The sequence below is a fragment of the Lepisma saccharinum genome, chromosome 11, assembly GCF_977018435.1.
Source record: "Lepisma saccharinum chromosome 11, izLepSacc3.1, whole genome shotgun sequence".
NCBI lineage: Eukaryota > Metazoa > Arthropoda > Insecta > Zygentoma > Lepismatidae > Lepisma > Lepisma saccharinum.
The window spans coordinates 10,961,012-10,974,785 of NC_139239.1; positions in this window are offsets into that span (position 1 = coordinate 10,961,012).

Sequence of the window (13,774 nt, forward strand, 5' to 3'; positions counted from 1 at the left end):
CTTCGATTGGTCCACACGAAAAGCGCGCCGTATACGACGCGTGACTTGCAACAAAAGACACTAAAAGTGAATGTCCTTTAAACAAAGCAACGATCTTTGGGGGTGGGGGTGGTTTAGACAACTTTTGTGGCAGGCGGATCCACTGGGAGGGCGATGGGAGCGATCTCCCTTCCCAACTGCCAGTTCTTGGATATGATATTATACCTGATATTTTTGAGACTCAAATGTTCCGACTTTTATCCCCAAATTTAAAAGGCTCGATAATATTTATTAAATAAGTCAACCTTATGATCAAGATAAGCTAATCGAAACTGACACTACAGTTTAAATTTGTATTGAATCACTGTGCAATATGCTTCAAAATGAAATCGAACTGAGACCCCTTGAGGGAATAGGCTTTCGTGTTCTGTGAATATTCACTATATTTCTCATATCTGCTCATTCAGATTACATTGTGGCAATAGGAGGTCAAGAGGCATTATGATACAATAATAACCACCTATTCCAGTCCTCGACCTCTATTTTTGCAAAGGAATTCTCTATCTTCTAGAACACAAAATCAGCTTCGTTCCTGTTTACAGTATAATATGTTGTTTATATATAGCAGTGTAGTGTATGTTAGAATTGAGGTTCGGTGAGGTGAGGCATTCGAATGAAATTCGCCCCTCCAAGCTGTAACTTCTGGATCCGTCACTGGTTTGTGGCAATTTGAAAGCGCTCTGTGGATACCAAAGTCCTAAGAAAATAAAGGACAGAATTTATCTCCTCCACAAATTGATTGAGCTGGTTTATTTTATTTCGCTTTTGTGTCACTTTTGGCTAATCGCGAAGATGAGGATGAATTGATGATATGATTAAATTCATGAAGGGACACTCGCAAAGAAAACACATCCCCAGGCCTGGATTCGCTGCGCTACCCACTCCGCCATGGAGACCGGCTTTCCTTCACAGAGATAAGTACTTCATAATAATATTAATGTAGAATATAATATTGTAATTCTCATCCAGGAACAGCCCTATAGTAGGGGGGTGGGAGGATAAGGGCAGTTGATTCAGGTTCCGCAACAAACAACTTCAAATTTCCCCAGAACTTATTAGTTAATAGTTGACATTGATACTTTCTAATATACATGATTAGTTGACCAAAAATCTAGATTTTTACCCCCTAAAAAACTAATGTGAACATGAGAATGTTTTTTGTCGCTTTTATATAAAGAAAACTTCAAACTGCGTTTATTGTGTAATGCTGGTTATTATCAGTTCGTTACAATAATCTGTAATTAAAATTTTATAATAATAAATGAGTATTTAATGTCTTATTGTTGAAAATATTGTCTTTGCATTTACTGTAGTGTCCTAATATACTGATTGGAACAAAGAACTCCAGAAAATATAACTTATATGGTGGTCGTTACCAAAGATAATGTACTCTTCCTGCGGGATTTGTAAGCAATAAGTTCTTCTCAATAAGGGGACCCCCACGGACAGGGTGCAGAGCTGTGGTGGAACGCTCTCGTCACTTGGTATCCAGGTTCGAGCCTGGGTGAGTGACTGTTGAAATAGCCATTTCCATAAGATAAATTAGTTTCCTGTATTTGTACATATTGCCAATGGACACGAGAACTTGCGAAAAATAACATTTTTTAAAAATAATCCAGATAGTTAATAAACAAGCGTGAATGTGAAGATATGAAGGACGTATCATCCAAAATACAATAAGTAACTTCATTTTCTTTAACTAGTCGTTGAATGCAGGGTCTTGCACTACTAATAAAACTGTATCTTAGATAGTGGTAAGCAGGAATAATGCTGTTTTCTTTTCCTTCTCACTGGCAGGCAGACACGTCATTCGAGGTATTACATATATCGATTGCCTTCGACTGTTGACTAGAACAATAGAAAACCAGATTTTTTTAAAGGAAGATCGGCCGTTGGTATAAAATTTATTATTACGTATTATGATTATTTTGATTGATTGATTTGCTTTATTTTACTTCGCTTTTGTGCCACTTTGGCTGAAACCAAGCACAATTTAAAATGAAGACAAGACCGAGAGTGACAACCGTCTGTATAATCGAGACTTATACTGTCCGAAAGCCTTGTATTGTTCAAGGATTTGGTAAATCGTAGTGTAAATTATTTTTTGAATTCGTTATAATCAAAATTTCTATAATATGCAACTTGATTTACTTTTTATTTAAAGATGTTTAATTTTCTAAAACTTTCGTTTTTAAGTTATATTACTAAATGTCTTTGAACATTTCTTATATATTTATTATTGAGATAATCTAAACGAGACCGAGGCTTTTCCTTCGGGAAAGAAAGAGCAACGAGAACGAGTCTGCTTACAGCGACGTCTGGCGAAGAACGAAAGGTTCCTTCATTCACGACTCTCGTCTCAGTTTGTAACCTAAATTCATGTTGCACTTTTATTAATTTTTGTAAAAGTAATCCTATGTTCAATGGCATTGATTAACTTCAGTTGACCATATTTTGAGAAATCTTACGTGCCAGTATAATGCAAACTGTCTGAAATAAATGTAATAAGTTAGCCGTGACCGAGCACGTTGAATAGTAGACTCAAGGATTTTGCTACCGAATGCTTGACGGTCAATTAGTTGGCTTATGAAAAGATCCACGTATATATCCAAACCAATAATAATAATAATCTCTTGATTTAGTAGGTGACGTGCGCGTGGATTACAAGGAAGCAGAATTCTTTATAGGGGTGGTCAGGCCAACAATAAAATTTAAACAGTAATATTAATAACAATAATAATTATCATGCTTATGATTATTATTGTTATAAACTAATTGAAATAAACCAATTTTATTCCAAATGTATTATCATTACTATTATTATTATTATTATTATATCCTCCTTGGAGAGAATTTTCTTCTCGATCCACTTGATAAATGAATTTCCAGCGCAACAGTAACTTGACTGAGATGCTTATAGTCATTAAATTTTGTTATTAACTTCTATAATAATAATACCCGTGGCTCTACAGCCCTCGAAGGGCCTTGACCTATCTCCCGGCTGCCAGGCTCCATCCCACAATCCTACCTAGAGGTGTGGAGATCTTCAACCAGTAATGGGGTGACGTGGGGTCAGCACGTCGAACCTCCAGCCGTTATAGGAGATATCCGTGACCGGGTTACACTACTCACTCGTAGCTCGCCAATTTCCTCACGATGGTTGGTTGCCACCGGTCCTATGCACAGGCCGAGAACCCAGAGACTGAACCCAGGCGGACTCGAACCCATGCCGTCGGAGGCCAAAGCACAGCGCCTTAGACCGCACGGCCACGGACGAGGACAATTAACTTTTGTACAGTTTGTTCAAGAAAAAGCTTTCAAAGCTAGTTAGAAATTTTAATCACAGCGTTTATCAGAGGAATATAATCGTGTACCAGAAATAAAACATTGCTTCGACTTGTAATGTCATTTCCAGGGAAGACTTCAGGTTTGGTGCATTGACGCGTGACGCGCACAGCAAGGGGTTGCTCGTTACAAAGGAAAAGGAGAGAAAGTCCAGAAACGGAACTTTGGAGGATATTCACGTATGGTATTCAACACGTCGTTGCAAAATTTATTTGTTGCCACATCTATTTGAAGACAGTGGCTCAGAAAGGGAACCAGTTTGCCTCATTAAATGTAGCGTATATTTGGAAATGAAACAAGAATAACAAATTGGAACTGCGTTTATGGTATTATGTGCTCATTGAAATTAATTAGCTTAACCAAAATTTCTTTTGAATACTTAGATAAGCGGACCTATTTAGAAACTTTTATGATTTTTGTTTATGCAGCTCTAAAGATTTCAAAAATATGGATAAGCATTTTAGGTTGTACATTGACTGTGATGTAGGGGTGGGGGAAAAGTAATGAGAGTTGAATGTCTTGTGGAGTTGCGGTCCCTTGCAAGGATAAAACGCAAAGTGGGATGAAACATTTTCTATTAGACTGTTTGTTGTTGGCGTTACCGCCCTTAGGCATACCTTTTGAATAAATGCAAAAGATAGTCGTTGGTGTAGTAAACTACGAAGCAGAGGGTTTGGGTAAAGTTTGAATATGTCATTTTCTTTGTCTCATCAGTGTTATCCTCATCGTTACAATTAAGCCATTCGTCAAATTGCAAATTGAAGTATTCGTCACATGTCATATTGGTGGCGTACGTAAGTTGTTTGGCAGAGAACTTTAAAAAAATAATTTCAAATGCAGGAAGGATGGGAATTCTAGGAACATGACTATAACACAGGCCCGTTTATTTCGGGGGGGGGGGGCTCATCCTTATCACCACAGGCGTCGCCAGAAATATTTGCAGAAGGGGACAGGCCATTGATTGGTAGAAAGAATAATGACAATAATAATTATTACCAGTTTACCACGGTTATAATTATCATTTTACAATAACAACTATTATAAGTTATTGAAAATAAACCAATTTTAATCCAAATTATTTGTTATTATTATTATTATTGTGTAAATGGAGAGAGACTGCTACTCGATCCACTGTATGAGTGTATATCCAACACATTGTCCATTTTTTTTACATTTTGTACAGTTAGTGTACTGAAATTCATAGTTATTGTATTTTGTTATTATCCTTTACACATTCCGTCAGTAAAGGCTTTAAAAGTTTTGCCCAAATTTTACTCATAAAGTTTATATAGTATGACTTGTCACAAAGAAAACTATAAATTTTGAGAGCTGGTGGATCCATTTATTCTTTGGATTAAATGGTAGAATATAACAATATAAACTGGTTTCTCTATTATACACTAAACTTTTTTCGATCTAATGTTTAATCCTGCTAAGTAAGTAAAATTAATTACCTCTATGCACTATTTAAATTAGATATTTGTAGGATTTCGGGGCTTCAGCCCCCTTAGCCCTCCCCCTGGCTACGTGCCTCATAACAAGAAGGCATAACCCTTCTCTTATGGTCATAATCCTTTACGATAATCCCAGCGACTTCGGAAATATTAAATTTTTAATTGTGGTGGGGTCACATTTTAAACATTAAGTTTATTTTACATCTCAGCACAGAGAATTGTCTTGACGCCTCTCGTTAAATTTACTGTAAAATAGTAAGGTTAAACAAATTATTTAAGCGTTAAAAAATAATTCCAATTACATTGAGTACTCAGGATGTGTACTCCTGGTGTTATATCTGTAATCTGTGTTTTGCATAAGAGCTTCCTCCTAGCCGAAAAAAGTAATGAAATAAGAATAGGAAAAGTGTAATGCAGCCCGACAGATAAGCGTTATGAATGAACACTAGAAATACCGACTCCAAGTAACAAAATTTACTTCTCCAAGATAACATTGATAATGAAGGCACATTATATTTTCATGAGAAAATAACTACAAAGATGCAGTCATACATGTTCGAACAACAAGAAAGAAGAAATATTGTAAACAAAAAAAACACAGTTTTTATGCCTTAATTTGTATGCACTTGCACGATTGCATATGTCACACGTTCTTTCAGGCTATAAACATGTATTTCCTTTGTTTAAGTGAGGAAAAATCATATTTTTCTTTCGGCTTAAATTTTGTTAATTACTGACGTAAAGCAGTGAAATTGTACTTGAAAATAAGAAATGACTATTCAAATAGATTATTCCTGAAATTTACATGTAACATACAGGTATTTATTTCGTACACTTTCTAGTTATTAAAACATCACAGGGATCTCAAAACTGACAGGTTTATTCCAAGGTCCGTGGACCGCTAGTTTCCCCCACATGAAGAACGTCGACGGAATTTAGGTTTTCGACCTATTTTGAAAGTATTTCACGATTTAGTCACTCGAACCAGCGCTACGTGCAGTACAGCGCCTCTGCTGAATATTTAGAGAACTGCTACAGGGTGGTAATTTGTTGGGAAAAGGGTTCAGCAGGTAGAAAAAATTGCCTCGGAGAGCCTGGCAGGGGTCCAGGACGACAAACGTTGTCATGTCGGCAAAATTCTTTCGCTATGACAAGGCCTGTGAGTGGATTTTCGGTGGGAAAGTTTGTACATGTGGCATCACGGTGCAGCCGAAACTCACCCAAAGGGGTGTATAGGGAAGGTTTTCACGACAGATCTGCACTCACCCTAGGGTAGGGAGGAGAAACTCACTCAAAAGGGTGAGGATTCCGAGTATTCTGACCTTCGAAGCCTCCAAAGAGCGAAACTCACCCCAAACACACCTTTTTTTTTTGCAGTGCAGGGATATCTATATCCCTTGGCGTCGCCTTTCAGCATTAAATGTGGACATTATCCAGCATTATGTTGCCAAAGTGCTCAATAGCAACGAGTCTTTCTTTGTGGGGAATACTATTAAATGCTCGGCGCATATTGTGGAACCGCGGCGCGGAAGAGGAAAGAGCAAAGTCCCTCTCTACAGAAAATACGCCCCGTTACTAACAGTGAACAATGCTAATCAAAGGCAACGGGCTATCACTGCAATTAACAACGATGACAATTTGTGTTTACCTCGGGCTATTACTCTTGGAAAGGCTAAAATCGATAAAGACAAGCAAAAGATCTGGTCTTTTACACGATATGACAATATATTTAAAGAAGCCGCTATGCGTTTGTGTTATGAAGCAAGCGTCGACCCTTCCAACGGGTGTACAGTAGAAGATATTATGAAGTTTCAGAATAAGCTAAGGCCAGAGTACCAGATTGTTGTTTTTGCAATGAAAGACGGGGAAAGAGACTATGAGGTGATACGGGCTACTCCATTCGGCCCTAAACAAATCAATTTGTTGTATCATAACGAACCCTTTGACATAGTCAATTCAGTTCGGAATCTTTTTGTCAAAAATTACTACTGCCCCAAATGTCAAATAGGATTTGCTCACAAATATCAACATAGTGAGTGTACATTACACTGTTCCAAATGTGAAGGTAGTCATTTAGAGGAAAATACTAACTCTGTCCCGCGAAAATGCGGAGAATGTAACCGTACGTTTCTGTCTGGAAAATGTTTCCAGAACCATTTACGTACGGAAGGCCGTAAATCCAGTGTGTGTGAATCTATTCAACAGTGCACAATTTGTTGCAAGATTATTAATACAAGGACCCGTAAAACTCCCCATAAATGTGAAGAATTCTTTTGCAAAAGCTGTAGTGCTTTTGTCGACCCTACCCACAAATGTTATATTCTCCCAGTCAAAGTAGATCCAATCAGTAAATTTCTGTATATTTTTTATGATTTTGAATGTATGTTGGTTGACGGGGAAGATGCGCAGAAACACGAAGTGAATCTGGCGGTTGCCAAGCAGGTTTGTCACGCATGTAAAGACACTGAAGCTGATTTCTGCGAAACGTGTGGCCCTCGTATGCATATTTTCCCCAATATTGAGGAATTTATGCATTATATTCAAACACCCAGGGAAGGATTTGAGAAAATTGTGTGCATTGCACATAATGCGGGACGTTACGATTCTCATTTTGTACTGAACTATTTGATCACTAAATAAAATATTATGCCTTCAGTAATTATGAGAGGGCGTAATATTATTGAAATGAGCGTGGGCAAGAAAATCATTTTCCGTGATTCATTAAATTTCATGTTAATGAAATTAAAAGACTTGCCTACAAGTCTGGGTCTCGGAGATGAACTGCGTAAAGGCGACTTTCCCTTTCTTTTCTCTACGCCTGAGAACCAACATTATGTGGGGCCCTACCCTGATATTTCTTTTTATGACGTGGACGCCAAGTCCACTAAAGAACGGGAGGAAATTCGCAAATGGCATGCGGAAACTGTTCAGACTGGGAAAATATTTGATTTCCAACAAGAGTTGCGTCAGTATTGTATTAGTGATGTTGAAATCCTGGCAGCTGCGTGTATTAAATTTTCAAATTTAATTGAACAATTATCGGGAATTCAATGCTTTCTGAGATGTGCCACACTTGCATCTTTAGCCTCATTGATATTCAGGACTAAATTTCTAAAAGAAAACACACTTATGAAGATACCACCGATGGGATTCCGGGAGCAGGATACTTATTCTCTAATTTCGTTGAAATGGTTGAAATGGATAGAATATTCCAATAATATTACATTGAGGCATGCTGGCAATCTCGGGGAAGCGAAAGTAGGGCGTTATAAGCTGGACGGGCTCCATGAAGAGTCTAAAACTGTGTACAGTTTTCTGGGATGTTACTTTCATTCATGCCCGTTATGTTCCCCTGAAAATAGGAATCAACCCCTTAATGAAACAGGAGAAACATTAAACCAGAGGTACGAACGCACAGTAGCAAGAAAAGCGTTGCTGGAGCAAATGGGGTACACGGTAATTGAAAAATGGGAATGTGAGGTCCATAACGAAATCAAAACCAACCCGGAACTACGCAAATTTATTGGTGAGAACTGCTACTCGCTTGACTCCCCGCTTATCCCCAAACAAGCCTTCAATGGCGGCCGTACTGAACTTTTCAGGGCTCTATACGATCGCCAAGATGGCGAGAATTCACGCATGAAACTTTTAGATGTTGTTTCCCTGTACCCGGCCATGATGAAACAGCGAAAGATGCCCACGAGCAAACCTGTGATTTACACTTCCGAGTTTCCCCCACTGGAGAACATATTCGGCGTAGTAAAGTGCGATGTTCTCCCACCTAAAAATTTATACTTACCTGTGCTTGGCATGGCATGCAATAGCAAGTTAATGTTTGCTCTCTGCCGTGCATGTGCACAAAGTGAGAATCAGGAAGAGTGCCCACACACCGAAAAACAAAGATACTTACATGGCACCTGGGTATCGGAAGAACTCAAGTTGGCTGTAGAGAAAGGATACAAAATACTAAAAATTTATGAAGTATGGGATTTTCCTTCAGCACAAGAATCAGATAATGTGTTCAGAGAATACGTAGATACTTTCCTTAGACTGAAACAACAGTCCTCAGGATATCCTTCCACTTGCAGTACAGAACATGACAAAGACAAGTATATTCGTGATTATTTCGAACATGAGGGTATTCAGCTTGTCAAGGAAGAAATTGGATACAATGCTGGGCTGCGTTACATATCCAAAATACTCCTTAATAGCCTCTATGGTAAATTCTCTGAATCTGTATTAAAAACTAAGTCAGTTTTTGTCAATACAGAGAAGAAATTCCATGATATTCTATTCAATCCGCAATTTGAGATTAAAAATGTAGTCCCTATTTCTGAAAAATGCTTGCTAGTAAACTTTGTTGACCTGGAAACGGCAAATTCGCCGCTAGTGCTTTCCAATGTCCTTGTCTCAGCATTTATCACTGCTTATGGAAGAATGCATTTATATTCATTCATGGATGAAGTAAAAGAATCTATTCATTATGTGGACACTGACTCTGTATTCTATGTTGAAAAGCAGGGTGAAACGCTGTTACCTACAGGTTCCTTTCTCGGTGAACTGACCGATGAGATTAAAGAGCCGTATGAAATCTCATGTTTTCTTGGTGGTGGCCCCAAGAATTATGCATATAAAATGGAAAACAAATATGATGCAACCGATGAGAAACATGTCATTAAAGTGCGCGGAATTACCATGAACTACAGGACGCAATTGCAAATTAATTTTGACTATTTCAAGCAACTTGTTAAAGGAGAAATTGAAAAGAGAGTGGTTGAAAACCCTCGAAAAATTAAACGTAAAGCTAATTTCGAAATAGTCTCGGAAAAGGAACAAAAAACTCACCAGGCAGTTCACACGAAACGCCGAAAATTGGAGTACTATGTCTCTTTACCGTACGGGATGTAAACAAAATATAAATATCATTTTTCAAGAAAATAATATTGTAAAAAATACTTACATATATTCTTTTTTTTACACACACACACACACACATACACACACGCACTTTGATATTGTTCTTTTCTTTACTGACTATTATATTGTCTTTTATATATAGTGATAAATGTTAGGCCCGAGCACGGCTTCCGCGAAGTTAACTCTCTTCTTCTTCCAATATAGGGGGGGTGGTGTAAATATAAATGGGCTATTAAGTCCTTCTTCCCCCTAAACCCCTGAATATCACACCAGGGGCACTCCTGCTTTATTTCTTCCTGAAAACAAAAAATGTACCATGTAACAAATATTATACTCTGACAGAAGGTTGGGGGTTATCTGACTTCGAAATTTTCAGCTCATGCATAAAGTGGCTCTAGGACCCACCAAGCCTCAATAAAATGGTAAAACTTTACCTGCTTCTAAATAACAAAGAAACTCTAAAATAATCTGTTCTGTATATCTTTATTCTTTCTCCTACTATTGAAACTGATTTCACGGGGGTCTTATTGTGACGGATATTTTGATTATAGCAAATAAGCCTTCAGTTGAGTGAGTGTCAGCCACAAAGTTGGATCACAATATGAGAGTCGTTATTGATTTTATAGGATTTCGGAATAATCATGGAAAATATATTCCGAAAGAAATAGCTGTTGTGGATCCAGATTCTAATTGTTTGCAATCATGGGTATTTAAACCTCCGTGCGCATGGGATGATCTCGATATCAGAATACAAAAGGAAAATTTATGGGAAACTCAAAATGTGCACGGCCTCTCTTGGCAAGCTGGAGAAGTGAATTTTACCAATATGTCCACTATTTTATCCTGCTGTACCGAAAATGCCGCAGGCATTTATTCCTTTGGCGCAGAAAAGTGCCATTTCCTTTCTACCTTACTTCAACGCACTGTGATTAACTTGGAGCAGCTTGGATGCCCTAAATCAGCTCTACTAAGTTTCCCTACCTATACCTGCTGTGAGAAGAACCACCGCCTGAGAAAAATAGCTTGTGCTCTGAGAAACGCGCACCTGTACGGTCAGTTTCTACACCACTACAGTTTCATTCAGCACGTTGTACCTGCATGTGCCTCAACCCAAGACGAGAACAACTCGTCATCAGACTACAAAGAAGGCAGCATCTCGTCGTCAGACGAGAACTTATATTCATTGAATTCGGCTGCAAAATGGTAACCATAAGCATTGCCATGACAGTACATCATGTCAGTGTTCTATGTGAAGATTTTTGTTGGTCTGGTACAGACAATACATTACCGAAAAATACCAAGATTCAATAAAGACAGAGATTGGAGGCCGGGAATACATTGGACCGGCCCTGTACATTGATTCGAATTGCCACGGAACATACTTTGACAGTTTTGGTGAAAACCCCAGTGCTTCTGTGACAGCGTTTTTTTAAACTGAACTGTATAAACAGAATAATTATTCCTTGACCAATGTGTAGCAGGAACTGATACACAATATCTTTGCGAAAGATTTGAAAAAGAATGACCGCATAGTTGACTTTATCAACAGTGTGGATGCTGTGAGAGCCTAATCAATGAGCAGTGCCTCGTAGAAGCTGTGGCCCAGTCAATAGTGTTTTACTATCCTCACCCTACTTGTGTGGAATGCGAGCTTGGAGAAAAAGAAGAAAGCAATCATAGATGCCTTAATCTTGAGTGCATAAAGAAAGAAAAAATGAAGCAGTTGTAACGAACCTGAGAGTTTAAGATTTTATATTTATAAGAAGTTAAGATTTTTAAAATGTTTGTTATTTCAAATAATGTGCAAGTTGTCACAGATAATTATAGTTAGACTGATACAGTTGTAGTTGGAACTTTTATATATGTTTATAAATACGTCAAAATCTGTTCGTGTTGACGTCACTTTCTAATCTCAGCCGAGGAAGTGAACTAACCTGAATGTTTCTCACCTGACGACAGACTGAGTTTGAAAAACAATTGAAGGTGAAGAATAATAAGAACTTGGAAACGGGGAGAATTGAAGTATAGTTTTTGGTTTTCGAGTTTTCTTCTTGCCGATAAGTTGAAAGTAAGAAATTAATTATGTTCTTTGACTTTCGTTATATGTGAGTGAATTGCCCAACGTTAGTATTGAATGTTCTAGTGTTTTACTGGTAAGTGATTATGAAATATACGCGTTTATAAAACTGCGTTTTAACTTTGAAAACAGTGTTGTGTTTCTTTTCTACCCAGCAAGCCCTGTTGATTTGCAGATTCTCATGTTCCCGACTAAAGGAGTAGCGGACTAACTTTGTGATGACTGGTGTCCAACCGGGGGACGTTGCATAGTTATTTTGGCACACCAACGCGGGGCTCGAGTGCATAGTTATTTTGGTACAATCGTGGGGCTTGAATGCAAAGTTATTTCAGCAATTAAAACGTAATACCCGATTTAGTGAATACTGAAAGTGCTCGTGCATAGAATTCACGAAGGTGATAGTGAAAGTCCTTGGAATTCACGAAGGTAAAAGTGTGATAGTGAAGTGAAGGTATTAACTGGTAAGAGCCATAGACGGTGTAGTAGAATGGAGAAAGACGCGACAGGAATGAATCTGCGAAGCAGAGGAAGAACGACAATGGATGCAGAAACCAAGTTTGGATGCTGTGATGATCTTACCAATGACAGGGAATTCTTCCAGTGTTGCCAATGTTTGCAGAGGTTTCATAGTAGTTGTGATGGGCAGGAATTAACGTTGGCATCAAATAAAGAGATGCGATGCACATCATGCTTGTCAGCACCAGAACCAGAACTGAGCGTTCCTACCAAACCCTCATCAGATCACTGGCTACTTGATTGGTTGATGAAAGATGAAGCAGAGCGAAAACAGAAAGAAAAGGAGGATGAAGAGCGTAGACAGAAGGATGAGGAGCGGAGACAGAAGGAAAGAATAGAGGAGGAGAAACAGCGTAAGAAAGAGATGGCTCAGATAGAGAAAGTTCGAAAGAAGGAGATGATGGATTTTAAACTCATGGTTGAGTCTATAGAAGAAAAGAGAAGGAAAGAGAAAGAAGAGGAAGAGGAAAGGAGAAAGAAGGAAAAAGAAGAGGAAGAGGAAAGGAGAAAAAAGGAAAAAGAAGAGGAAGAAGAAAAGAAAAGGAAAGAGAAAGAGGAGGAAGAGAGAAAGAGAAAAGAAGACTTAGATATTTTCCGTGCATTGATTGAAAACCAGGAAGAAAGGAGGATACAGGAAGATATAAAACTAAGGTCAGAGCTACAGGCTCTATTCTCTCAACATAAACTTGAACAGGTACAGAGCATCAGAGGAGAGATAGAAAAGCTTAGTAGTAAAGTCACTGAAAAGGTGGACGAAAGGGTAAAGGAAATTGTGGAAGAGCAGCTAGAGTTCTTAACAGTTCGGCAAGGACGGATAGAGAAGGAACAGGATCAATTGAAGAAGAATATGGAAACCTGCCTTGAAATTGTCCAGTCTGGAAGAGAATCTGAATGTGACCCTCCAGAGAGAGTTCAAGAATTAAAGAGTTCTGTAGAGTCTATTAATGTAGCACTAAAAACCTTTGGTGAACGAACAGAACTCATAGAAAATATAGTGCAAGAACAGAAAGTTGAAATAAAAGAAGCTGGAGAAAAGGTTAATTTTCTCCATGAGAAGGCTAAAAAGATGGAAGTATCTCTTCGCCAAGAAATTCAGGAACAGACAGTTACAATTATAAGTAGGGTCAGTGAACTGCAGGAAAAGATCCATAATTTACAGATTCGACCAGTAACCTCTTCCGATATACTGCCTGATCCAATCCGAGGACTGAACCCAGAAGCTACTTCCTATGAACCTCCAGTTGTACTTCCAAACCCTTTCTTCCCCGGTAATACCACAACTTCTGATAGATGCAAGAGGCCTAGAGAAAAGGATAGTAATGACAGTTTTTCTCCTCGACGAAGAACAGAGTTTAAGATGCCCAGAATAGCTGATATCGCGAACATTCCGAAGTTTAAAGGCGATATCGAAGCTCAATCTGCCGAA